This window comes from Alligator sinensis, unplaced genomic scaffold, assembly GCF_000455745.1.
Source record: "Alligator sinensis unplaced genomic scaffold, ASM45574v1 scaffold787_1, whole genome shotgun sequence".
Lineage (NCBI taxonomy): Eukaryota > Metazoa > Chordata > Crocodylia > Alligatoridae > Alligator > Alligator sinensis.
Window position 1 is genome coordinate 1409964 of NW_005841911.1, and position 27615 is coordinate 1437578.

At 39.6% G+C, this 27615-nt stretch overlaps 1 protein-coding gene across 5 annotated transcripts in view; it reads right to left on the reverse strand.

Moving 5' to 3' along the window:
• Nucleotides 1-27615, reverse strand: part of BCHE (butyrylcholinesterase) — a 94267-nt gene that overhangs the window by 14498 nt on the left and 52154 nt on the right. The window contains exon 5 of one of the 5 annotated variants that reach the window (XR_003092864.1): nucleotides 19246-19419. The exons of 3 other annotated variants lie outside the window; for them this stretch is intronic. The gene's annotated coding sequence lies outside the window, so the exon portion shown is untranslated. Of the gene's footprint in view, nucleotides 1-19245; nucleotides 19420-23100; nucleotides 23202-27615 lie in introns of those variants that run through there. One more of the 5 variants, XR_003092865.1, reaches the window with a different exon arrangement.

Here is a 27615-nt window from a genome sequence, read left to right on the forward strand (position 1 = left end):
CACAAAATCCTGATTCGCTGTTGACCTGCACCTTGTGATATCATTTATACTAGCGTTAAGGGAGTACAGGCTGGGTGGAAATTGCTAAGATTCAGATTTGGCAGTACTTTGAACTTTCTCTGTACTGGTATAAATTGCTCTGTGACATTCAGGGCAATGAAGAATGGTTTTTCAGTGCCTGTGCATATTTAGCAGTAAACTGAGCCTGACTAACTGTGGGTGGAAGGGCTGGTTGGAGTCAGTCATCAGCATACTCCCTCTTCATACTTCTTGCTGAGGACTACACACAATAGCAAGCTCTATGAGAATGGAAATACAAGGTTTGTTCCCCCCAGTATTTCTAGGGAAACAAAAGGTGTTCCTGTGATACAGTCCATCCTGAATCTTTACTTAGGAGCAGTCTCAGTTACCCAGACACCATTTTAGCCCTCCTTATAGTTTTCCAGAAAACTAATATCCATTCTCCCTTTAGAGCTGGAACTTGAATTTTGGAGCTGAGACTCCTGAGAATACATTTTTAAATTTTATTTGATTTATATGCTGCCCTTCCCAACAAAGGTTCAGGGTAGCTTACGATAACAAGAGCCTGACAAAAAAACAAAGCAACTTGGCAGTCAGGTGGAGGTTGACTGAGGTCCTGGATAGTTGCAAAAGGGCAAATATAATGCACACCTTTAAGTAAAGGAAGAAGGAATATCTGGGAATTACAGACCAGTCAGTCTGACCTCCATACCTGGAAAAGATTATGGAGCAGGTCCTCAAGGGGTCGACTGTGAAGCATCTACTCTGGTCTACTATGAAGGTCTACTGTGAAGCCACTGGCATAACTGTCTGAGCACTCATGGTGCTCTGGTCAGGTCCCAGAGGACTGAAAAAGGGCCAGTGTGGTCCCTATTTGCAAGAAGGGGAGGAGGGAGGAACCAGGAAACTACAGACCAGTTAGTCTCACCTCCATCCTTGGGAAAACTCTGGAAAAAATCATTAAGGATCACATTTGTGGGAGCTTAGCAGGGGAAATAATGCTGAAAGGAAATCACCATGGTTCATTGCAGGTAGATCCCGCCTGACTAACCTTGTTTCTTTTTATGACCGGGTCACAAGATGCTTAGACGTAGGAGTCGAGGTAGATGTCATCTACCTTTAAGAAGGCCTCCAATACAGTATCGCATACTGTTTTTGTAAATAAACTAGCAGGCTGTGATGTAGATGACTGCATGGTCAGGTGGGTGGCAAATTGGCTTAGGGGTCGCACCCAGAGAGTGGTAGTGGATGGATTGATATTGACCTGGAAGGATGTGGGCAGTGGAGTCCCACACGGTTCGGTCGTTGGACCAGAGCTATTCAATGTCTTCATCAGTGACTTGGACAAGGGCGTACAGATGCCCTTATCCAAATTCACAGATGATACCAAATTATGGGTCAAAGTTAACATAGCAGAGGGTAGGAAGCAGATCCATGTGGATCTGGACAGGTTGGAAAAATGGGCAGAATGAAATAGGATGCGATTCAACAAAGACAAGTGCAAAGTGCTGCACTTGGGCAAAAAGAACCAGCAACACACTTACAGGCTGGAGAATGACCTTCTCAGCAGCACAGCAGTAGAAAGAGATATTGGAGTCATAGCTGACTCCAAGATGAACATGAATTGTCAATGTGACAAAGTGATCAACAAGACTAACCGCACTTTATCATGCATTATCAGACGCATGCTGAACAGGTCCAGGGAGGTGATGTTTCCCCTCTATTCGGCACTGGTCAGGCCACAGTTGGAGTACTGTGTCCAGTTTTGGGTACTGCAGTTCAAGAGGGACGCAGAGAATCTTGAGAGGGTTCAGAGGAGGCCACTCGTATGGTCAGAGGCCTGTAGGCAAGGCCCTATGTGGAAAGGCTTAGGAACCTAGATCTCTTCAGCCTTTGCAAGAGAAGGTTGAGAGGTGATTTGTATAAATTCCCTATAAATTCATCAGGGGAGGGCAGCAGGGAATAGGAGATGCTCTTTTTACTTGGGCACTCCCTGAAGTAACTAGGAATAATGGCCACAAATTGACGGAGAGCAGATTTAGGTTGGACATTAGAATGAACTTCTTCACAGTAAGGGTTGCCAGAATCTGGAATGGACTTCCAAGGGAGGTGGTGCTCTCCCCTACCCTGAGGGTCTTCAAGAAGAGACTGCACAAGCACCTACCTGGGGTCATCTGACCCCAGCACTCTTTCTTGCCCAGGACAGAGAGTTGGACTTGATGACCTACTGAGGTCCCTTCTGACCCTAACATCTAATATCTATGAATCTAGAGGAAAACAAGGTGACTGGGAACAGCCAGCATGAATTCATCAAAAGAAGTTATGCTTGACCAACCTGATTTCCTTCTATGACAGGGTGACAGTCTCTGTAGATGGGGCTGAGCAGTGGATATGATATACCTTGTCTTCAGTGAGGCTTTTGACGCTGTCTCTCACAACATTCTAATGAACAAGCCAAGGAAGTACACATTAGATGCAAGTACTGTAAGGTGGATACATGACTAGTTGGATCATTGTGCTCAGTGAGTAGTCATCAATGGCTGTGTCTAGCTGAGAGGCAGTAACAAGCAGGGTTTTCCCAGAGGTCTGTCCTGGGTCTGGTACTGTTCAACATCTTCATTAAGAATTTGGATTACAGGAGCAAGTGTATGCTTAGCAAATGTGTGGTGACACCAATTTAGGTAAAGTTACAAATGCTCTGGATGTAGGGCCAGGATCTAGAATGACCCAGGCAGACTGGAAAAATGTTCCAAAAAAATCAATCAGATAAAATTAAACAAGGACACAGTCAAATATTGCACTTGGGATGGGATAATTGAATGCAGATCAACTGCAGACGGGGGAATGACTGGCTAGGCTGCAGTACAATAAAGAAGGACCTTGGGGTTGCAGTAGATCATAAATTAAATTTACTCTTGTTGCCAAGAAAGCCAATAGCATACTGGTCTGTAATAACAGGAATGTCACTTGAAAAATCAATGGAGATAATTCCTCCCTCTATTCAGTACTGTTGAGGCCTCACCTGGAATAGCGTCCAGTTTTGGGCCCCACACTTCAAGAAACATGTGCACTGATTGGAAAGAGTCCAGCAGACAGTGACAAAACTGATCAGAAGCCTGAGAAGCATAATTTATTTGGAAAGGCTGAAAAAAGTAGAATTTGAAGAATAGATGGCTGATGAGGAATTTGATAACTGTCTTCAAATACATGAAAGGCAAGAGAGGATGGACAGAGAGGATGCACATGGGCTTTTCTCTGTGGCCATATGGGACAGAACTAGAAGCAAGGAACTCAAGCTGAAGTACAGGAAGTTTAAATGGGAGACTAGGAAGAACTTTCTGACTATGAGGGTGGTCAAGCAATTGAACAGGCTACATAGAGAAGCTGTGGGCTCTGCATCCCTGAAAATCTGCAAGAGCGGGTTAGAAAATTAACTGGGATGGTTTAGTCAGAGACAATCCTATGCTGAGCACTGGACTGAACTAGATGACCTTGTGAGATCCCTTCCACCCCTGATTTCCACCTATGATCCTAGGAATTTAAAAAGGAATTAGAATATCTAAATAAAACAGGGACCAACCCCTAAATGATATCCCAGCCTAGCTTTCTTTGCTAAATGCCTGCCCAAATAGGAAGGTCTTCCAATGTTTTTGAAAGATGTCCAAGTTTGGGCTCTGGTAGGGCCCAAGAGGAATGGTGTTACAGAACTGGGGGAAATGCTGAGAATGAACTCCCATGTATATTTGCCAAATGGACTTAGTGTAATGATGGTACATTGGAATTTCTGCCCCAGGAGCTGACACAACTTCTAGTTTTACAAGTACTTCGTCATGTCATGCTCAGCTGCACGCTCAGCAGCACATTAGGTTATGTTTGTTGTATGCTCTTGGCACTTCTTTATAACAACATGCTGATCTATGAAATCTGAAAACCTGCAGTTTGCTAATGAACAAAGCTAAAAACATGTTTCTTTCCTCCAAGTAAAAACATTCTAAATAAATGTAAATTTAGAATCTGGATTCCAGCCAGGTTCCCGCAATTTGATTCTTTTCTCAGGAAGTACTGTAAAGGGTACAATAAAGCTTGCTTAAATTTTTTTCCCCAACTATTTAAGTTGGCCTAATAAAAGATATCAGATTCATCCAAAGAACCTTGTCTGGCAAGGGCACAATAAGATTTTCATGGGCAGCTTTTTGTAAATGTTTATTCCCTTCATGTTCATCATACCTGAATTACTTGCAGGTAGTTTGGCACTACAGAGAATGTACTCAAATGTTTTTATATACCTGTCATGTACTGGAAGCCTGATCCAAAGCTTATAGGAGTCTTCAAACGATTTAGTGGGATTTGGCTCAAAATCTATTGACATCACACTGTTTTCAAAGATGTACTTCTACTTGTGTTTTCTGTTGGCCAGATGCAACCTTATAATACACAGGAAGTTGGGAAGTACTAAGTCCTTTTTCCACACATGGAGCTTGCAGAAACAGGGGATGTCTGTGCCTATGATTTCTGGCTGACAACTAGATGCAACTCAATCCAATATGCATCCCCAGCTGTCGTTGAGTCAGGGACTCCCTCTACTAGAATGCCAAGGAGAGACTAACAACTGCAAAGTCACATCTTGGGCCTAATGGCCTGATGTAGAGATGGGTACCCCTATTGTTTCTGCAATCAATAATATTGGACCACCTGAATTGCATTATCTGGATGGATCACAGATATGCTGAGAAGTTCATAACACACAAAAAAATATGAATGAGGACTTGGGTTTTTATGTTCATTTTGTAAGTGGTTGACCTGATATTTAAATGCAAATGCTGTACTGTAGGATACCAGACACTGAAGTGGCATGTCCAGTCTTGTTTATTATAACTAATGAAGAAGCATCTCAAAATTATTGGCAGTTCTATTATGTTGAACATGGATTATTACTGTGGAGCATGGATGAACTTTTTTAGATACTCTTTTTATTTCAAATGGGGTGGAAGATCTTATATCAAAGTTCCTTGAAGTATTTAAGAACTTCCATTTATGGGTCAGGCTAGACCCTAGAAGTGGAGAATCATGGAGATAAAAGAAAGAAAAAGAATATAAATGTGAGGGAAATAGTATCTTAATTATATTGAAGCTTCAGGAAGTTCTGTTTAGAGACATGAGTAAGGCTCAGTGAAATAACAGGTTTGTGTGCTCATATTTGCAAACGAAACTGGTATTTTAATCCAAGAGCATGGACAGACATATTCTGGTGTACTTTATATCGGTTTATATACCAATGTAGATTGTATTGGGACAGTACACCCTGAACAGTATATTCAACAAGTATATTAAGAAGGCATTGTTCTGATATAATAGGAAGGGGCTACTGTGTGTCCCAAAAGATTATACCGGGACAAATAGATCAAACAGTAAGGAGCTATTGTGGTGCCTCAGAGGAAGGTTATAGCCACTTGCCTTAAGCAAACAGCTACCCCAAATTGGATGCAGTCAGATTAAATCTACACTGATAGCATTTTGCCCTAGGTTCTTTCATCTGAAATTGTCCTTTAGAGTGGACAAGGTTATTCTGGTTTAGGCATTTGTCTCATCTCTCTGCTAGTTTTTTACATTGATGTAAAGATTAAATCGATATCCAAAGATGATAGCTCCATTCGAACATATTACACACAATGAACTACTACAAGCAATTTTAAATAGTGCTAGGAGATCTTCTTACTATCAGCACTTCTTAGTGAAGGAACTGAGACACATTATACAATATTTTTATTATATAATATTTTACTCTCTAATCCCTAGTACCATACAAAAGGACGGGGAGAAAAAAAGAAAGATGTTGAGTACTTTGCTTCCACAAGTTTGTAAAATCAGTTTAATAAATGCAGTCTAGAGAAACAGATTGTTTGAAAATATGGGATGATTTTCCACTTATTTTGACAAGTTTTACATTGCTTTAACTCCTTCAAATTTTATGTGGCTTCTCTTTATTTATATGATTGTGAGAGCCAGGCAGGACCAGGAGGGTTTCAAATGAGCTTTCCTTCTTGCCTTAAGAGACTGAAGACAGTTACATTTTAAGAGGGCATAAGCAATCTCATTGATTTGTCTGTTTTATTGGAGGTCTAGAATATCATATGCTAGCATTTCACTTTACATCTTTTGTGAACTGCTGGCATTTAAATCTTTATTGTCATTACTGTTGTTCCTGTCAACCCTTTAAAACTGCCTTTTTCCAGACAAATCTGCCCTTCTGGAAAGTAAATTCTAAAACTGGCACGGCTAAAACAGTTTCCAGGCAGGACACACATACTAGATCCTGGCAAACCTCACTAGACTGAGAGACTGTGTAACTATAACTATTTTTATTGTTCCACTTGGAAAATTTTGTCTTAAACATTTGCCTTTTATAGTAACAAAAGCCTCTGATAGATGTTAGAACAAGATGGCCCATCAGCTACAAGGCACAAAGGGCTGTTCATATGGGCCACATCCTAGTTTTCAGAAACATAAAAACGAACATATCCTCACCCTTCTACTTTTATTTTCCAGTGGCAGCCCACAACTGGCAAAACAAAATGTAAATACCCTCAGACTGGAGCTTGTTTTTTGTTACGAACAACATAGGTGTTTCTCCTCCCTTCCTGAACTAGCTATCCTTTTTTAGAACTATTTACTTCACATATAGCACCTAGACATTTAACTGAAGTTAAATGTATAAGGAATAAAAAGGGAGAAAAGGTGTTAGAGCCTGAATAGGCTGAATTCTTTGGAACGTCACTGAAATTAGGTTCAGATTGTGTATGCATAATTTTCAAAGAAAATAAATTTCTACCCCGCCCCCGACAGGTTCTATAAAAAGCTCTATCTAATACACGACGTCAGAGAAAATAGTCTGCTTGTTTTGTTTTACTTCCCCTGCTACTTCTTTCTCAGGAAATAATCTGAATAATTCTATACCAAATTGTTTTTGAATTTGCATTGGTATGCAATTGATTTGGATGAAGAGAATGCAAGAATTTTGTCCCTTTTTCTGGGGTGTGTCCACAATCCTGACCCTTGTTTCCCCATTGCACAAGACTTTGGAAACTCTAGTGGTGTTGTGTTATTAAACATCCCACTGATTCAGGCATCAAGGGCTGCTCGTATCCTGCTGATGCTCCCTCTCCAATATCTAAATATAGGGATGGTGGGGTTAATATTATTTCCTGTAACAGAAAAGTTCCCTATTTTGCTAGATCACTTCAGACAGACATAACTAATCCTTGGGTTTGGAGTTGAACTGAAAATGAGGCAATTAAAATAAAAATTCAGTGGAGGATATCCTGTTCCTTCTCATGATATCTTCACAACAGCCTTTTTCTTTTGTATTAGTTGAATACTGCTACATTATCAATATTTTTCAGGAACTGTTTTATGTGTAGTAATATGTTTCAATAGCCATGCATACTTATCAGAATTATATGTGTGTATCATCTATATTCATATCCATTTGTTCAAACTGACATGAGATTGATATGCAAGTTATTGCTTCCTGCCTTAATTAGGGCTATAAGACATCAGTTTATTTAATTTTTTCTGCACACAGAACTCTGACAAATAAGGAGGAACATTTGTATGGGAGCCTTTGTTAAAATATTTGTAGCAAATTTCTGTTACCAAATGAGGCATTCAGGATCAAGGTCAAACCATTAGGCAATGGAATAATCATTTGCATGGATATAAATCCTGACAATTATCAGAAAAGTGGATAGGGTGATCCTCAAAGAGAGAATTGAGCAATGCTGGAAAGAAGATGGCCTAAGAAAAAAAAATAAAACCAAAGGGAAGATAGAAGACAGGAGCTGGAGCAATAAGTGGCAGGTCTGTGAGAAGCTTTGGTCCCTGATTTGATTTGGCAGAGATTCGGCCCAATTCAGTAGCCAAATCTCTGAATCCGGATTGAATCAGGAGACCCTTTAATCTCTCTAAATCAAATTGGAACCATCCAAATCAATTCAGAGAGATTCAGAAAGATTCAGTGATTCAGACATAGACACAGCTTTAAATGTTTTTTCCACTTACCTCAAGTTACCAGGCGGCTCATGAATGTCGCGATGCTGGGGCAGGTGGAGCATTCCACAGGAGCGCAGGGGGCTCCCCAGGGCACTCAGCAGCAGATCCGGAAATGAACCACAAGCTCTTCTGGTCCACTTCTAGTTCTTTTGTGGAGTGCGTGGGGGACCCCCACCCCCCGGCTCGGCGGCTGGTGACTCCTGGGTCTGGGGGACAACTGGGCTTCCCCCCCCCATGGCTGATTGATGAACTAAGGGGGCATGGAGGGGGGTTCCAGAAGTACTCCCAGTCCACTTGCGGGTTCACTTCTGGAGTACTTCTGGTCCACTTCCAGGTCTACCGCTAAGCACGTGCCCCCCCCCAATGCTTCTGTAGGACACTTCATCTGCCCCTGCATCACAGCATTCACAAGACATGCCTGGTACCTCAAGGTATGTAGAAAAAACATTTAAAGCTGTGTTATGGCCAAATTGATGATTTTCCAAATCAGCATCACATTTTCAGATTCAGTCAAATCAAATCAGGGACAGTGATCTGAATCAATAAATGGAATCACCTTCCCCAATTTGGCCTGAATCTGAATTGAATACAGCCCATTTCATACACCCCTAATAAATGGATATGATGTGGTGGCCTTAGAGGGAGGTTAAATTGATTTAAAATGGCTGCTTGATAGCAAGTAAGTCAGGATGGGGGGATAGCGGAAGGGTTGGGGGCCCTCTAGGGGATGGGGAGGAGGCATAACCCATGAAGCATGGGGGGCAGATGCAACCTGTGGATGGGGTGGGTGGGGTCAGCATGATCCACAGGTAGTGGGGGCTAGCATGATCCATGGTTGTGGGGAGGGCTGGTGTGACATGTGGGTGGGGTGGGCAGGGCTGTCATAACTGCATGTGGAATGGGACACCATGACCCATGGTGGGCAGGGCAGGTGTAAGCCATGGGTGGGGTGGCAGAAAGCAGGTGCAGTCGCCTCCAAAGAATCTGCTCCCCCATCCATCCTGCCCCTCCCCTCATCAGGACTTACTTGCTTAGCTCCAGCAGCAGTAAACACTGATAAAAGTAGCTGTACCCCAAGTGGCTTACGGGATGGGGGTTGATAGGGCTGGCTGGTCAGAGGGTAGGAGCAAGCAGCCAGTGGGGCAAAAAATAGCTCAGTTCAGGGGGGGAGGGTGAAAAGACCTCTCTCAGGGCTGAGGCCAGTGGCTGGGTTTTCTTAGCCCTGGGGCTGCGCAGGAGAAGGGGACAGAAGTTCCATGCACCAGTTTGACCTAAATCAAATAAGCCTGATACTACATAGATCCAGATTTATCTTACACCAGGTTCTGCAATTTTTTACTGTTTTTTGTGCAGGTTTAGACTGATTGCTGGTCATTGAGACCAGGTCTGTAAGTGACAAGTCAGCAATTTTTAACCCAATTTTACCTCCCTGAATGTCTGTATTTAGCCCTAGTGTCCAGTTAAAGAAGGTTCCCTTTGAAACACCACCTCTTTTTTCCAATTCCTCTCATCATACTATAGACACATCAGAAAGTGTAAAGAGAAGCAGGCCACAGAGACAGACTGATAGCTGAAGAAAGTTGAATGCAGGCCCACTGACATTCCAACAGAGAGTAATCTAACATAGGAGGAGGAAAGTAGAGGAAAAGATTATGATGGCCTACCAATAAGACTGTCTTGAATTGAGACTGAACCGTTGGATATTCAGTCATGTTTGAACTTATCCTACTAGGTCATGGTTGGTCACCTACCACATTCACAAGATACACGTTTTGAAGCATCCCTAATATACATGTGTTCTCTTGTTTTGCACTAATTTTATTCTAAGAAATTCCATAACATTGAAGGTGTAAAGCCAATAGACTGAACTGTTTGCACCAGTGTCCACCACATAGTGTTTAGTGATTGTTAAAGCACAATTAACCCTTAAATGGAACACAGAATATGAATGAAGGCAATTCAGTGTCCTAAGATCAAGGTTTCACTTAAATTCAGATAACTCAGTCTCTTAAAATCAAAGTCTCGGACAGCTCGTGTCCTAAAATCAGTCTAACTTTATGAGTACAGCAAGTATTATCTTAGCAGTTTCTATATTCAGAGAAAAACATTCAGTATGATAAACTCACAAAGTGGCAACACATAGGGGGTGCACGGGGGTGCACATGCACCCCCTGAGAGGGCTGGTTCACCCTCTGACAGCACATGCACCTCCCTTAGGCAATGGGCAGAGGGGGCAGGTGAGAGCATCAGTGCCCTCCCTGTGAGCGCCGGCTGAGGAGTGGGGGCTCCAGGTGTAGTGCTGCTGGAACTTCTGGGAGCAGCACAGCCACTTCTGGGAGCACCGCGGCCACTTCCCGGTTGGCGCAATCGCCTGTGGAGGGATTCCCCCCACCGCCGGTCAGTAAGATTGGCCACTAACTGTCCGCTGGGGGGGGTGGAGAACGTGCCCCCCCAACTCAGGTGGCACCAGTTGCCCATGAACTTACCCAATTCCAGATGTTACTTTGCACAACAAAAAAGATGGCCACTCCTTTCCTGGAAGCAAAGGGTACATCACAGGCTGGGACAGTCCAAAGGTGTTGAAGGCTCTTGACGATGACAATAATGAACTTTCTTGCTCCCTGCTTTTATGTTTTTCTTCAGCTTCACTCCTTTGATGACTCTTCACTTTCAGATTGGTCTCTCTACAGCCAGCATGCTGTCCATTTTTTATCCCATCAGCATATTCCTTTGTCTAAAAGACCCATTACAAGCACACCTCTTAATTTGGCCTTTTTCTGGTGTCTTACTTTGGGCATTGTCCATTGGTCTCCCTTATCACCTTTCATTAATAAATCCAATTCTTTCATCCCTCTGATTCAGCTGATTCGTGCTAAGTTACTTGGAGCTAGTAACAAGGCCATTGCTATGTTATGTTAAAAGAACTTCTCACAGTGATAAAAAAAGAAAAGACATAATATAATGAACACCTATGAGCTCTACAAAAACAACTCAAAGCTAGCAATTAAAAAAAAAGTTAATAAAGACAAAACTTAAACAATTATTAAATAAGGCTACATATAAACAAATACTATAAGCAGGTGCAACTTCAAAGAATTAAACATAACAAGGTACCCTAACAGAAGCTCTTCTGCCTTTTCTGAATTCCTTCTTAGAATAGGTAACTGTTCACATTTTTCCTAATCTAGAAATGACTCCTAGTTGAGAAAGTCACACTAAGCAGAATGGTCAATACTGACCCTTTGAAACTCAAGCAGAGTTGTGGTTCTCCCATATCCCACTTCTCCTAATTAAAGAGTGCAAGGAGTCTGAAAGTAAGGACACAGAGGAGATTCTTCTGGAGTTACAAGGAACCAAGTAGTGCAGTGTCACCCAAATTCCTGGAGTGCATGGACGAAGAATTTGGTTTGCTAGAAAGAGCTGATGTTGCTGTGGCAAAAAACAGGCCCCAATTGTAAAGGTTTTAAAAACACAGGGGGGCGGTGAGGGGTTCTTGTTTCATTGTGAACTGTGTTTTAGTGTATGCTTTTCAACAATCTGAGTACTCTTTGTGTTTGTCCTGTTGGCATCATAATTCTTATCCCAAAAGAGGATTCCCCCCTTTTACTGGGTGTTCCTGGTTGTTTGAGAGAAAGAACCCCGTTCTAAGTTCTGCCACAGTTTGACAATTCCTAGGCTTTATGAGCCAGTTTGCTTATCCCACCTTGTTTTGAAGAGTAAATGTCAAATATGCCAAAACTAACATTGCCATGGTGTATTTTTCTTTTAAAAGAGGTTTTCTAAGAGATTCTAAACAACACTCTAAATAGTTTAATAAAATGCCCATTCCCAGATAGCAGCTGCAATGCATATAATAAAAGTCACATTGTGAGTGTCCTAATAATTAAAATCCATTCTAATTTACAAAGTAGATCAATGGGAGAATTCTACAGAATTAATACAGGCTTCTGAGCCTAATTTGCTTCCTTTGCTTCTTTTTCCCATGTGTGCATGTTTTTGTATACAGTTGTTTTCTTTATTTTTCTGTAGCTTTTGTTATTCCCTCTGGTAACATGTATAATGCAGTTTTTGTAATTCTTTCAGATATCTTTATAATGTAATTATACTGCTTTGCTTTCCAATATACTTGTTGGCACCAAAGCATGTTTGTTGGGAATATTCAGAGAAAGGTAGCATAACCTTATACCGAATTTCTTCAGTGTTTTCATAGAATTTAGATATTTTTCCACAATATTCCACAGATGTTCCTTTCACACAGGCATGTTTAACAAAGAATACGACATGGCTCTCACAGTTACAGCAAGTGGAGAAATTGCTGAGTCCTTGTTAGTATTACCATCCAGTAGTATTACTATGCAGCCTGTGGAGAAATTTTAAACAAGTCAAGGAGTTAATGTCAAGCAGTTGGTATTATCTTGCCTGAACATTCTTAAGCTGACTTGAAGGCTGTACGTGCCCAGGCTAGCAGTGATGGACTAAGCAGAACATTACTACAGAAACATAGCCCCCTGTTGATGTCAGTAGCTTTTATTGTGCTCAGTCTGAAAAGAAAATGTAACTACTTTGTACATTTGAAGAAATTCTGCTTCTTGCCTGCACCAAACTTTTAAAAAATAACAACACTTTATTAATGATAAAAGTTTGGATCGCGTACTTTTGAGTTCAAATACGTTCTCCAGTTTAAACCACATACATCTTGAAGCAAAATAATTTCTAAGCAAGTGCTTATTTAGTGTTCTAGGTATTCCCTATTAGTTTAAATGGAGACACAGATTCCAAAATGGGACTCAATAACTTTTATTAATACAGATTTGAGAAGCTTGAACAGTGGTGATCAATTTATAATTAGAGAATGTTAACTACAGTTTAAAATAGAATGAGCATGCTAGTTGAAAATTCAAATATATATATAATAATTTTTTTTTTTTTTTTTTGGCCATAGTGAAAGGTATACTCATTCAGTAGTAAACATGGATACATTTTTATGAAAAATTCCTAAACGACTTTGAAGCCTAAGCTCAATTTTTAAAAATGAGTTTGCTTTCTAAGGGTATGTATAGATGTTTCTGGGACCCAATCTATGATGTTTAGCTAAATCTAGACCTTGTTGTCCAGCAGAGATTAAAGATACTTGATCAAAAGCCCTGACATTTCATAGAGAAAAACAGAGACATCATCAGCTATCTAATTCTTATAGACTTATGCACACACTTATAAAATAATCAATTTAGGTATCTTTTTGCTATTTTGTTATAGGGATACTAAGGCAAAAATTCAAACTCTCAAGGTCTTAAAAAATACTATACCCAGTAGGGGTGTAGGTTGTAGCTGTGCTGTTCTAAGGAAATAGGCAGACAAGGTTCTTTGGGTGAATCTGATATCTTTTATTAGAACAACTTAAATAGTTGGAAAACAATTATTAAGCAAGCTTTCGGGTTCAAGCTTCAAAGTTTTTGAACCCGAAAGCTTGCTTAATAATTGTTTTCCAACTATTTAAGTTGTTCTAATAAAAGATATCAGATTCACCCAAAGAACCTTGTATACCCAGTAGGGTTTTTTATGAACATAACCACAGTGGCCCATAAAGTTCATGTATATTTTTGGAATGCCTGAATTTCTACTGAGAGTAGCTTGCTTCCAAAAAGAATACCTTTTCTTTAAAAACAAAGCAAAACTATTAGTACACATGCATAGGAACTGTATACTTTGGTTAAAAATAAAAAGTGAATAAAGTGTTAAAAACAGAGAATTTAATGACATAGCATCACTTCACTCCATACAAGCTTCAGTGAAGAAAGCTGAAGCTGTTGAGAGCTCTTTTTTGTTTATGATGCCTTCATGGAACAATTAATCTTTTCTTAAAATATATTAATGATATTTCCCAAATAGAAGGATTCATCATCTCTGATTATAAGAACCTGCTAGAAAATAAATGGAGCCAATTAGCAGTAAAAAGAGTACTATAGTAATGTTGAAGCAAGACTATCCATTACAAATATGAACCTAAGGCAGCTAATGGCAAATATAGATTGCAAAGGTTTCTAAAGGTTGGGTGGGATGCACCACTAAAAAATCCAATAAATATATGAGCTCAGATAAGACTTTTGCTTGAACCAGTTCTGCTGTGTCTGAGGTTGTTGTATAACACTATTTACAGCTACTGAGACAGATTATGACTTGCTTTAGTCCGTAAGTGTTGCCAGTGAAATTCATGGGTGAAATCCTGGCTTCACAGAATCCAATGGCAAAATGCCCCTCTACTTCAAAAGGCTTACTCAGGATGTATAAGAATGGCAAAATCTGGCCCATCATATGCGTTCGGTTTGGTCTGTTGTACACAGAGATTGATCAGTCACAGTTGAGTCAAAAATTACTTTGCTGCTCAACAAAAACAACAGAACAGAAGGAAAGATGAGTAAGTTTTGAATGAGAAAAGAAACAAGACAAACATATTAAAAGTATACAGTATTTGGGGGATCTTCAACTACTGTATCCCCATATGATATGCCAAGGGCCTAATTTTCAGAGCCCACACCAGAGGCCCACCATATCAAAATGACCTCAAGTGCTTAGCAGGCCCCAAATTAATGTCCCACACTGAGCATATGTGGGACTCCATGACACACATGTCAGGGATGGTTTAGCCAGGGATGATCCTATTCTGAGCAGGGTGTGGGACCAGGTGACTTCCTGTGCCTCTTTCCAGCCTTATGTTTCATCTGTGGTTTGTGACCAAACGTGTCTCTTTTAGGACTGTCTTTATCTGAATACTAAATGTCAGCCTCTCCATTAAAGCTACAAAGCAGAGAAAACTAGTACCAAGGAGTAGGGTCAAAGTTAGCAGTGCCCAGAAAATTAATTGCTGTACTAGAACACAGGAGAAAAAAAGGCATAAAATAAGTAAAGTTCTGTAAATTAAAGGAATGGAGTATCGAGGATGATAATACATTGTTAGAACTTGAACTGATAAATGAAAGAATCAAAGCAAGTAGGAAAAAATATTGTGGCAGGGCTAATATTTCCCCTTTTAAAAATAGAGCCACTTGCTTAAATAATATAGGGGTAGAATAGAAAGGAAGGGGATTTGTGCGTGTTAAGTAGGTGCCATCCAGGCCCTCAGCACTGGTAATATGAGATACACTGCTAAAATATGCAGATGCTAAACTGATGTCTTAGTCTTTTTTAAGCCTTCCTGTTGTGAAGGGGAAAGAGATAGTCAACAAGCATAGCTGTTCTTAGGCATGTGTGACATGTCATGCATTCCTCCTTGTTGTCATAAGTCAATTCTTTAACGCCTGCTTTCCAGCCAAAGTGCTGCCCATTCACACAGTTCTTGGAAGGTCCGTTGAAAGTCAAAGGACGGGCTCTGTTGACAAGTCAGGATTTGATCCTGAGCACACAGGATTGAACTGACAGACTGTCATTAACTTCAGTGGCCTTTGGATCAGCCTTCTACTGTGGAGAACTGAACTTCTTTGAAACAAATACTGTTGGGCAAAGGAATAATATCCTTTTCCTCAGACCTTTGCGGACATCTTGCTAAGTGGTGGTGGGAGTTTGGGGATGAAATCTTGGGAAAGAATGATTGGCAAGATGTGCTAGCCAGATGCTTTTATAGTTTTAAACAATTTAGAGCAGTAGGGAGGGATAAACATTTTTTAAGAGATGAACTGCAGCTGAAACCCTGCGTATAGGAACACACAGATTGGCAACAATTATGGAAAACTACATTTCCTCCCCACCACCCCCACCTTTTGTTTTTTTCTGGATTAGTAATGACAAAGGAAAGAGAGAGTTAGGAAAGCGCTACCAAAATGCTGATTAACAGCGTAGGAAAGAGTAGAAAGATAAATCAAAAAGAGCTGTAGTAAGAATGACAAAAATCAAATAGCTACTATTCCAGTGCTAGGGGCATACATGATAATAAGGCTGCTGAATAGGAGCAACGTGTTTTCAAAAATTAATATCCTATTGGAATAGCAGAGTTATGGCTCAAAAGCATGAAAATGAACAAGGAACTAAAATGCCAGGTGGAATTTACTGGGGGGATAGGCATGGAGACACAAGAGGTTGCTAGCTATCATGGAAGGATGATATTTAATTTTCAGACAGAAATGATAGAAATGTTTTGCTGAGACAGTTTGGATAGAAATTTAAGGAGAGTAAAAGGCTCACAACCAAGTGATCCCTAGATGCTACTAGGGACCCTCTGGGGCAATTGGAAATAGTGAAATTCGAAATGTATTTAAATTGACAAAGCCAAGTCTTGTCACTTGCTGAATTTTAATTACAAAAGTATTGATTGGAATAAATATTGTGCAATAACTAAAGCAGGAAATGTATCTAGAGGCAGTGTCATGTCTTTTCCATACATAGCTTGTTGACTAATCAGTATGGTCAGAGGCTATTTTAGATTGCAACTTAGGCAGCAAGCCAATGATCAAACTGAAGTTGGGGAGTACTTATAGTTTCATGGTCAGTCACCTGGTTACTCACTTTTCTGGACTGTATGCTTGCAAAGGAAGCAACAAAAAGTTTTCCAGCTGTAGTACAGCTGATATTGGTGGAAACAGACAGAGTCAGCTATTTTGATCGTATTTCTGGTTATGTTTGGGAAATCTCAGATCTACAACAGATGTATTGAGCAGCTCTGATGTTATTGAATTACAGTCTGTCTCCAAAGCAGTTAAGATGTCTACCTAGGGAACCATAAAGTGAAGCTGAGCAGATAAGTCCCAATTCCCAAACAGCGCATGAGAAACCCTATAATTCAATAAAAATACCTTTGTAGTAATTCATGTATTTATGACAAACCACAATTCATTCCTCTACATTTTATTTTACAAATTCTCCGTTACTTGCTTCAGTTACAGTGGAATGGCCTACCATATTTCAGAGACCTTTGTTTTTCTGGATGACCTTTTTCTTCACTTTTCCCATAGTAAGAAAACTTCAGACAACTGAACAATCAGAATACTGAACAACTGTACGTACCTCACAGTACAAGGGAAATAGGAACTATTTAGAACCTAATGTTAAAAAATTAAACTTAAAATGCAACAGATAGGTTTAAGAGTGAAAAGACAACCTAGGTCACTACAATTAAAGAAGAATGGGAAGACCATAATGTTGAAATATGTTGTTTAAAAATATTCAGCAAAGCCAAGTAATTTCATAAGGGAGTTTTCAGGGCATTCTAGAGAACAGTGTCTCTTCCAGGCAACATATGTTTTGCCCTTGCATTCTTCATAGTTCACATAAATAATCTGGTAATGGAGATTTGGACACACAGAAAATGAGAAGCATGGTACATTAGGGAAGCTAAAATGATCCCTGCATATTGAAAATTGCTAAGAATATCTCAAGTAACAAAAAGGGTGTCTTTAACTATCTTTGCAGCAGAAAGGAGGTCAAAGAGAAAAAGTATTCCATAAACAGTGATAGCCATCTGATGACTATTCAGCAGCTTTTCTGAAATGAGTGGTTGTCTCAGTTCATTTCTGAGTGGACACATCACAAATTTGTCACTACAGATGCCTGGTAGTTTCAACTGACAAACCAAATGGATATGTGTACTGAAATGCCATATTAACACTAATAAAAATAAATCTTAGCGTTTGTTATGTAGCACGTTACAGATAAGATAAAATGTCCAGCATTGGCCTAACTCTGCTCTCTCTGGTAAAACTAGTGATTTTGAAAAGATGCAAAACTATCAGCAGATGAATCCTCACAATGCAGACTCTGGGAAACTGGGATGCAGGGAACTTACATGTCACAATACAGCACAGACAGTAAGCCAATGCCAGAGACAAGATTAGAAGAGTTCCCAGATCCCAATGCTATGCTTAGACAAATATGCCACCACCAACTCAACTGTACATGCAGGCTTCTTGAGGCCTTCTGGTGCACTGATCCTGTTTTTATAACGATAGAAACATCGGTGCTCAGCCTCATCTATGTAACTAACTGGCTTTGAATTTATACATATATTGTTATGTCATTGCCAAATAGTCTTCCAAATTCTCCTTAGTTAACATCACAAATGTCCAGTGTTGGGAAGATACGAAATATGGTTTTTTTTTAGGGTATGCACGTTTCTGCAGATAGATAGCTTGTGGAGCCATATAGAAGAGTTTGCTGTCTCCTTTGGTGTCCGGTTAGGGTTAATTCCAAAGACAGAAGATTGGCTATTTGTGCTGAGTTGTGATTTCTCAGCAAAATGATTGATTGTATGCTGTTTGGCCATGTGTATTTCAAGACTGGTGTATAAAAGAGGCTAATTACACCTATTTTGAACTCCAGACTCTGTCACTAAATCTTTCTTCAGGGAAAGCACTCTGCTGCCTGTTGGCTGACATGTGATACCAGACAACATTATTATTTCTATCCAAGGACAGCTGTTTGGCCCCTAGTGAAATTTTGAACTGCTACTATCTGCATTTTATAGATCATAAATACACATAAAGATATAATGATTGGTCATATAGGAACTCTGTTTCATAGCAAGACACTGAAACACAGGCTGAGGTTTGCATCCAAGGCACTGAAACAATCCCTTCTCTTCAAAATACCAAGAACCACATAAATAGGACTAACTTCTGTACACTGCACATGAAAAGCTGATTAAAATTTGCTATTTTGTGACATATTGCATTATACTTAGAGTATGAGACATTCTGAGAGAGGATTCAGCTTGTACATTTTTTTTTTTTTTTTACCTTACCTAATATAAAACTACAGGCATATGCATTTTGTTCAGAGTTTCCAAAAAAAAACCCAAACCAAAATCATAATAGGGCTATGATTACTAAGGAAAAATAAAGGATCTCCACATCTGACTGAAATTCATTGGAAGTCAGCCTTGAACTCAAGGTCTTTTGGAAAACTAATTTCAAAAGAATTCTAATAGAAATGTGAAGGTACCACTATTACAGCATCAGAGGATAATGATAACGATAATGGTAATGACAAGGATACTGTTCAGAGGAATTATTAATATTTGCGTGGAGAAAAGTGAGATGATGCATCAGAAGAAATGTACATTCTATAAAATGTGGAGTATTTAGGTGGCATAATTAATGGATCAAGTTGTATACCAAGGCATAATAATAAGCAGATTAAAGGGTAAAAAGCCAAGTGTTGAAATAAAGTGAAAGTAATCTAGACAGAAAAGGTATTGACCAGCAATTGTTCTGCTTTAGGCAATATCTTTATTGTTAGATCTGTTAGTTATATTAACATGGCTTTTTAACACGTTTCTATTTTTGTTGGTTGATCTGAACCCTTGTATGGTTGGACAGTTGCAAATATCTTGTACAGCTATAACATAATGGGACACTATAGGAGCTTTTGGAATATATGAATAATTTATATATACATACACACACACACACAGAGAGAGAGAGAAAGAGAGAGAGAGAGTGTAAGGAACAAGAAGTTTTGTTGCTGATTATGATGTCTGACAGCTTTTCTTTTGAATATATTGTGCAATATTCAGTGGTTTGGCACTATGTACACTTTTCTATTGATATAAATTGTACAGCTTATCTGGGAAAGGACCTGATGATATCATGATCTAAAATGGGTGCATGAAGGTTTCTCACTCCAATGTTAAGACTGAATTCTGGAAACATCTGTTACTTCACAGTGTCTCAAAAATCAATCAATAGTGGATCACATATTTTGAGCTTGGAGCACATCCGCCTCATCAGATCAAAGGAATCGGTGTAAGGATTCACTGCCAGTGTCCAGAGGGAATCCAAGAAGTTTCAGGGTGTTCTCTGAGTATATTTTATCTTTTCTGAAGATTACTCTGGCTGATGGGGAATTATAATAGTCTGATGTTATGAGTCCTCAGGAGCTATACATGGGCTCTTCTGTTCATGACCTTATTTGGATTTAGATGACCTGAGAATAACTCAGAAGGAAGGGAGATGGCCAAGGCATTGGTAACTGATATCTGAGTATGAGTGACTGTGGTCTGAAGATTTGTTTAACATATTTGACTTTGTTTTGTGGGAGCTTATGTTTCTTATTGCAAGAAGCTGTCAGATTATATAGTAAATATGGTGGTTTGGGACACTGTCTAAGACAAGAACTGTGTTCTGAGTTAAATATATTGAGTTCTTGGTTGAATTAAAGATAAATCCACTCTCTGAAATTCTGGAGGTAATGAAGATATGCAAGCTGTGACATGAAATAGACCCATGGTCCTCTTGTCCTGTAAAGGATAGTGAATAACTTTTGGGACTGCTGTAATACCTGATTACCAATGTTTTGCTTCTTCAATGTCATTTTTGGACTCTTGCTCGAAATACAATCTCTTGATTCTATACATTTTCCAGTTTCTTACCTGTATTTTAAAACATAGCAATATTTATAGTGGTTCAAACTCAAGGTCCATTCTACACTAGTGTTCTCTCCTTTATGACTTTCATGTTAGGAGGACAATGTAGTTAGGAAGAGCTGAGGGTGCTCTGTAGGTTTTGCCAAGTAGTCATAAGGAACATTTTTACTTTTGGTTTTTATTTGAGGTTCCTTTCCTCAGAAGCCTTCTTTTTATCAGAAGAATCAAACAGGAACCTATCAAATGTAAACCACCTTGAGCTTTGTTTTGTCTTTTTTAACTTCAGGGGATTGCCTCTTGAAAAAAAAAAAAAAGCACGTGTTTCAGACTATCCCCATATTGTCTCCCATTTGTTTCTAATAAAAGTCTATTTCCCCAGCACAAAATTAGCATGTGTGATTATTTCCCCCCATCTCCTAAATATGATATTAAGTGCCTGTCTCCTGAAAGGGAGAGTAAAGATATTTACAAATAATGATTAAGGGTCTCTTCTTGCTCCTTTGGATGTCAGTTTCAGAGCTGTCATTAATTTAGTGGAAGTAAAATTGAACCCCAAGTGTTCTGAGAACAGGGGCCCTAAAGTCGTTCCATGAATTATGCGCTCATAAAGCGCAGACAGAAGAGCAACTCCCCCATTGTAACTCATGGCACTTTGCAGGAAGCGCCATGAGTTACAACAATCCTCCAGACCCAACAGAAGTTCCCTGTTGGGTCTTGGGGAATCCAGTTGCTGTTTAGACTGGCTTTGAACCTGTAGCTGCTCTCCTCTAGCAATGCCCCTCCCCCATCCAAGCCCCAACACTGTTTTCAGAATGGAAGGGGGAAAGGGAGTGGAAGGATCTCATTCTGGGGGTTCCCAAACTGGCACTGGAGGCTGGAGTGGGTGCTTGGGGGGCACCAATCCACCTACCCCACACTCCAGCACTGGCTGAAAAAAACCCAGGCCAAACTGCCTCCACTCCCTTTCCCCCTTCCCATTTTGAAAACAGTGCCAGGGTTGGAAGACAATGCAGACACAAGTTACTGAAGGGACTCCATTTTGGAGCATCTTCATCTGAACCCTCATACAGTGAGGATTCAGATTTTTGCAGGATTGGGCCTTTTAAAGCACTCTGTAGCCATGCATTTCTGTTTGGTCACAGCTGTAGAGCACTTTCAGGGGCCAGATCAGGTGAAAATTGTCACTTCTGTCTGTGCCTACAATCAGGCTGATCTCTTTCATTAATTTGAATATGATTTCGTTGTTTTGGTTTCTAAGAATTGTTGCTGTTACCAGAATTGTCAATCTAATGAGAACTTTATTCAAATCAAAAGTATAAGCTCAAGAGCCTTATTTTAATAAACATTAGAGATAAGAAGGACTTGAATGATTAACCATTTATTTTGCATGTGCGTGTGTCTATGTTGTAACACTGCTTATAAAACAGGATGGACTGAATTCCTATTTAGCCTTCTAACCTGTTGACTTGGGAAAAAAATGGGAATATTTTTTTCCAGATCATTAAATCTTTTTAGCAAGTAAATCTTTTAACTGTGCTTCATCTAATTGATCTAAAATATATATATACATTAAGCCACGTAAATCAATATTATATAAAGGGTTCTGATATAAGTCCAATGATCTATATCTATAAAATGTGCAACTCTTTAATTAGTGATTGGGAGGAAGTTTAATATTTCAGAAATATCACTTTGGATGTTTAATTCCAGCTGGTTCTCTCTCAGTCCTAAATAAAATCCACATAAATTACTTGCTAAACAATCCTCGATAATTTATCAGTCACATCTCTTGGTGCTTATTCTGGGTTAACCTTTAATTTTTCCACAGATGGAATAATAAAATAAGATCAATCTAAGTTCTTCATTGAAATATACATATCTATTTTGCAAGTAACGGTGCTGCATGGCCTGTAATTGAGAGAAGATGATGAGGTGCCCTGAAGTGATTAGACATGCTGCAAGAGTGAATTTAATTTGGAAGATTGAGAGGTGTGGAGATAACTGCTTTCTGCCTACACACTTTTACCACTAACTCAGTATAACTGAGACTTATAAATACTTTATAAATTAAAGATATTAACCACAGCACTCCCAAACTGCAAGAACCACCTACACCATTTGTACATCATTCTATTAATAGTGGCTAAAGTATTTGCTGCTGAAACCCTGGAATAAATTAAAATGGAAACAGAACTTGAAGAGCCTGCATTCTCTTGAATACGTGTATGATAATGAGGAAGGACAATATAAGGGACTGAATCTGATATGAACATTTTAACTAAGACCCAGAATTCTGTCCTATTTTTCAGTATTTTAAAGGAAAAGATACTGTGCTCCTCCGAGATACTATACTAGAAAAGAGTCATCGCCATTAGGCCCTCTCAAAATTATGCATAGGAAAGAGACAACTGTTGTGATATTTTCTAACCCTGTCAGGGAGTAGAAATGAATTAATATCATCTTCCTTTCATTCCATTGGTTAGTAAAGTGTGTTTCTTCAGGTTCCAGAACCAATAGTTTTTTTTTGCCTTGCCTCACCGTTCTCTGCCCTGTCTACCATTTCCCTTGCACTCTGGTTTCCAATTAGACTCCACTGATGTGTACACCTTGACTTGAGCTCCATATCACTGTATTGTAGTCATTAACCCTATGAATTGAAATGTTTTTAAGTGTATCTAACCTCGTTTACAAAAAACATGTGTAGGCTTACATGTCATGATAGAATTAGAAAGTATACATACTTCAGGATGCATCAGTGGTCAGGAAGGAATTATCTCCCTTTCTGAAACATTAAAAAGGGCTAATCAAATTACAGCCTAAGATATATTCCTAAATTGAATCCTAATTGAATTATGTGAAAAAGCTCTTGAACTTTTAACTCGCTGAATGACTAATAGAACTGCTTTGTACATTATATTAGAAAGTCATGTGACCATAATTAGAATTTGGAGTTACTAACTCTGGCATATGTGTGGAGTATGTATGAATAGAATCAATGTATCAACATTTTACACGTTGAGGCTTCAGAACTCAAAACAGTATTCTTTACAAAATTTAGAACTACAGTGGTGAGATTATATTTACTCAGGACAAATCTATGAACAAGGAACATTTGCAATCAGCTGGTCAAACCTAGTTTTCTGTCTGTGGTTACGGCTCAAAGAAAATGAAGCAATTCATAAGGTACCTAGCCAATTTTTAAATGCTCAGTATACAAGGACATACTTTCCTGATCCTTGTAGCAGTCAGCTTGTACCCTTAAGCTTGACTTTGGATTACTCTCATCTTTTCATGAATAACAAACAACAAATGGTTTTCTTGCTCATAAAATTATCTTCTCATAAAAAAAAATTGCTATGCAATTGGATGTTACAAACCCCTGTGAAGGAATTCCCTCTACAGAGTCTAGGGGCAAAAGAATAAAATGGATTGGACTGTGAATGAGATATTCTTAAATTGCAGCAGGCTTAAAAAAAGGAACACAAGCAATTAATTTGAAAGTAAAATGCCCTGTTCAAAAATGGAAAGAGAATGTTAAATTGGGCAGAATAGAAAAAGGTTAATAGAATGTTGTAAATAAAGAGTAAACCTTGCTGAGTTCAAGGCTGCTAAAAGAAAAACAGAGGCACTGGAATGGGCACAAGGGAGAAACTGGTGTAATTTGGAAAGTTGAAAAATCCAGAGCATCTGAATTCTGTGTGAGTAAAGGAGCTATACTTATGGAACTAGAATAGAAAAACCGATTCTATCAATTGATAGGAGAACAGTAGTCCTAAAAACAAGTTTAAAGACAACTTGGTTTTGAAAAATCAGAAGAGATTAGTCACGGAAAAAATAAAAACACTAATAATAATCTTTCTAGAGGTTTTCCAGTATCAAAATTCAAAAAAGAAAGCTCTATATTGAAAATTCTAGTGTAGCACATTGTTTAATGTATTTGTGAAATCAGGTTTCTTTAGAATTTGGCTGTACTAACTTTATCAAGCTACATAATTAATAAAAGGAGAGTCCCTCCATCACTGCTAGAGTCCAAAAGTTACACAGTTAAATATCCTGGTTCTTTCCTAATATATGACAAAGTTCTTGCAAGTGTGTGTGTGCGTGCGTGTGATCCCAGGTCATTACATTAATGATATATTGCCAGATACATTTTTTCACTTGTGTTCCTATGAAGCTTTAGGGCCACATCCGGACATACATGGATGTCACACCTTGTGCTGCTGCTAGTTGTCCCTGGAGAAAGCCTGTGCCACACATCCTCTGGCATGTGGCAAGTTACCCCAGGTTGGGTAAGGGAAGCTGGGGCCAGCACTGGGCTGGCCCCAGCAGCCTTACCTGAGGTCCTGGAGGATGTCTGGGGTTGCAGCTGCATTGTTTCTGCCACGTGGAGCCTGGCTGGCACTGGAATGTGGCTGTGGCTGGCCAGGCTCCAGCTTTAGGTGGTGCACGTTGCCCCCACATGCACCACTCCACTTCTCCTCCTCCCCCCTGCCTGGATTTCCAGGGGTCAAAAAACCCCTCACCCTTGCAGCATGGCGAACACCTGAACGTATGGCATGTGTCTGCGGCACCACATACCACACAGCCACGCTCATCTGGACGCAGCCTAGGAGTCTAAAGAGCTTAACACAAAAAAGTAGAAACTCTTTTAAAAGCGTTGTCTTAAAGACATCCCATATGGCTCATTTTTGCTCCTTACTTTCCTGGAAGTCCTTTTCAGAAGTCACAAAGTCTGCATATGAATAAATTATATCGTATAAATTATAGATCAGCTCAGGTCTGAAAACTCACTACTATAGGTAAAATATGAATAACTTAATGCCAGGTAAATAACCTAACCTGTCAACATTACAGGACTCCAGACATTTGGGTCAGACTGAAAAAAGCTGCTATATGTTTCCTATATCCGTCTACTGAGGTTTATATATAGAACCATTAAAGTTTATATCGGTTCTCTCTGCTGGCTGATTTAGTAAAATGGTTCTCTGAGCTCACCGGATAGAAAGACTAAGTAAGAGTCAAAGACTATTAAATTCCCCTACCTTCTTCCTACTAATCCTAACCTCATCATATGTAATAGATGCTTTCTATACTGTCTATTGATCACTAGAATGTGATATTCAAATAGTGAAAAACTTGCTGCCAGAGCTTAGATCAAATGTTTGATCATTGGCATCTAGCAACAATTACACAGCAGCAAGAATCCCACCTAGAAACATAAGTGACTGAGATAAAAACAGAGCTGTGAGAAAGAGAGAAATGCTTGTTAATTATGCCAGGGACATTCTCTAATGGATTCTTGCTCCCAATCTAGCCAGAGTAAATCAACTGGCGTGTGGCATGTACTACAGATGGATCAGCAGTGGTAAACATATACAGCTGCACAGATCTGTTACACAGGTGTTTGGTTTTGCAACTGCAAGTGAGCCAAAAGTAGACAGACTTTTTGGCAAATGCCCACGGTTGCACTGAGATGGAAAGAAAAAGACAGGGCGAAAGTAGTCAGCTGGCACTGCCTCCTCCGCAATAGGCTCCACACTTAAAAGCCAAAGCTGCTGCTCTCATATCTCACCCATATTCTGAATCACTGTCAAATTCCTAACCTTTTTTCTTCAGCTTAGTGGGGGAATGTTTTGGCTGGAATAAGCAGAGCAGAGCTAGCACAATGCTTAGTGCATCCACATATACTGTTTTCTATGGGCCCTGTAACTCTTGTTAACACTGGAGCAAGTCTTGGTCTTTTATCTGTTATTTTATTGGAGGGGAAGGGAAAGCCAGGGGGCTTTCTACTGTTTTCAGCCTGGCATTTGATACTGACACCACATGCTGTTCTTTAATAAAGTTGGACATACTGCAGGCATAACAGAAGTATTATGCTGTTTATTCTGTCCCTATAAATCGGCTGTTGCTGATGTTATGGAACTCATGTGGAGCCAGGGTGTGTGTATGAACCATAACAAGGACTGAGATGAAGGCAACTTTCTTATTATACACACATGCCCGGGTATACATTTTTAATATTACATTTTCAGACAGTGGGCTGGAAAGCCTTGATGCTATGATATATACTTAAAGCCCCTACCACAATTTTGATAAGCTGAAAAGTACATTATGAAATATGAAAAAAGATATCTTTCTACCAGTATATCCTGTACAACAGGAACAGTAAGGAGGTCTAATAGTACAGACATCAAATTGAACCCATATATTGGTTTTGTAAGGGCTATTTTCTGACAACTGCATCAATTTCTCCACAATTTCAGATTTCATTTTTCTCTATCCCATACCCTGCCACCTCCCTCCTCCAAAAAAACCAAAGGATTTATTTCCATAATGTTACATAGATGTCTCCAAATGAGAACTTATACAAGGGTGCTTTACTGAGTTGGCTGACAGACAGAAACAATGAATTGATCCTGCCTGATTGTCTGTTCATCTATTTGTTTATATAGTAAATTATCACTATAGTAGATTGGCTTGTAGAAAGCAGAGCTGGCTGAAAAACAGGAAGTTTGTTCTTTCCAAAGTTAGTTTTGCTACTAATCCGAGCAAAAAGAGAAGCTTCAGGGGTCCCAGGATTGCTGGCTACGAGGCAGATGTGTCCTTGATGAAGTGTACTGTAGTGTACATCCCACTGTAGTGTCTATGTTTGGGGAATGGGATGCCTTGGTGGTTCTCAGTGCTTTCATGTCTGGAGCTGAAAGCCAAACTCTGCACAAAGACAGTGCTCTAAGGGCTTTCCGCCCCCAGTTCCTGGAGATGTGGCGTTTAGGAATCCTAGGTCCTTGCCAGGAAGATCGGTCCCAGCACTGTACTCTGGAGCCCCATCAGAGAATCAGTGCCAGAGCGAGTAACCCTGGAAGACCAGGCTCCTGGACTCTGGGAGAATCCACAGGGCTCTATGGGAGTGCTGCCTTAGATGCAGCAGAAGTCTGACCAGTCCAAGATGTTCTGAACAAGATATTACAGGTTCAACAAACTGGCACCTTCTCCTGAAACAAATTTTCATTTGAGGGCTCCAGCTCTATTAGGAACTCTATCATGATGCTACATGAGTGTTTCTGAGTTAGGTGTGAAATGTTACCACTGGAATCAGTATAACTCATAAACCTACTGACAACTATTTAAATGCTAGCACTATTATTGGAAGTGCATATCATTATAATAGAAACTTCCAGCTACTCTATGATTGCATG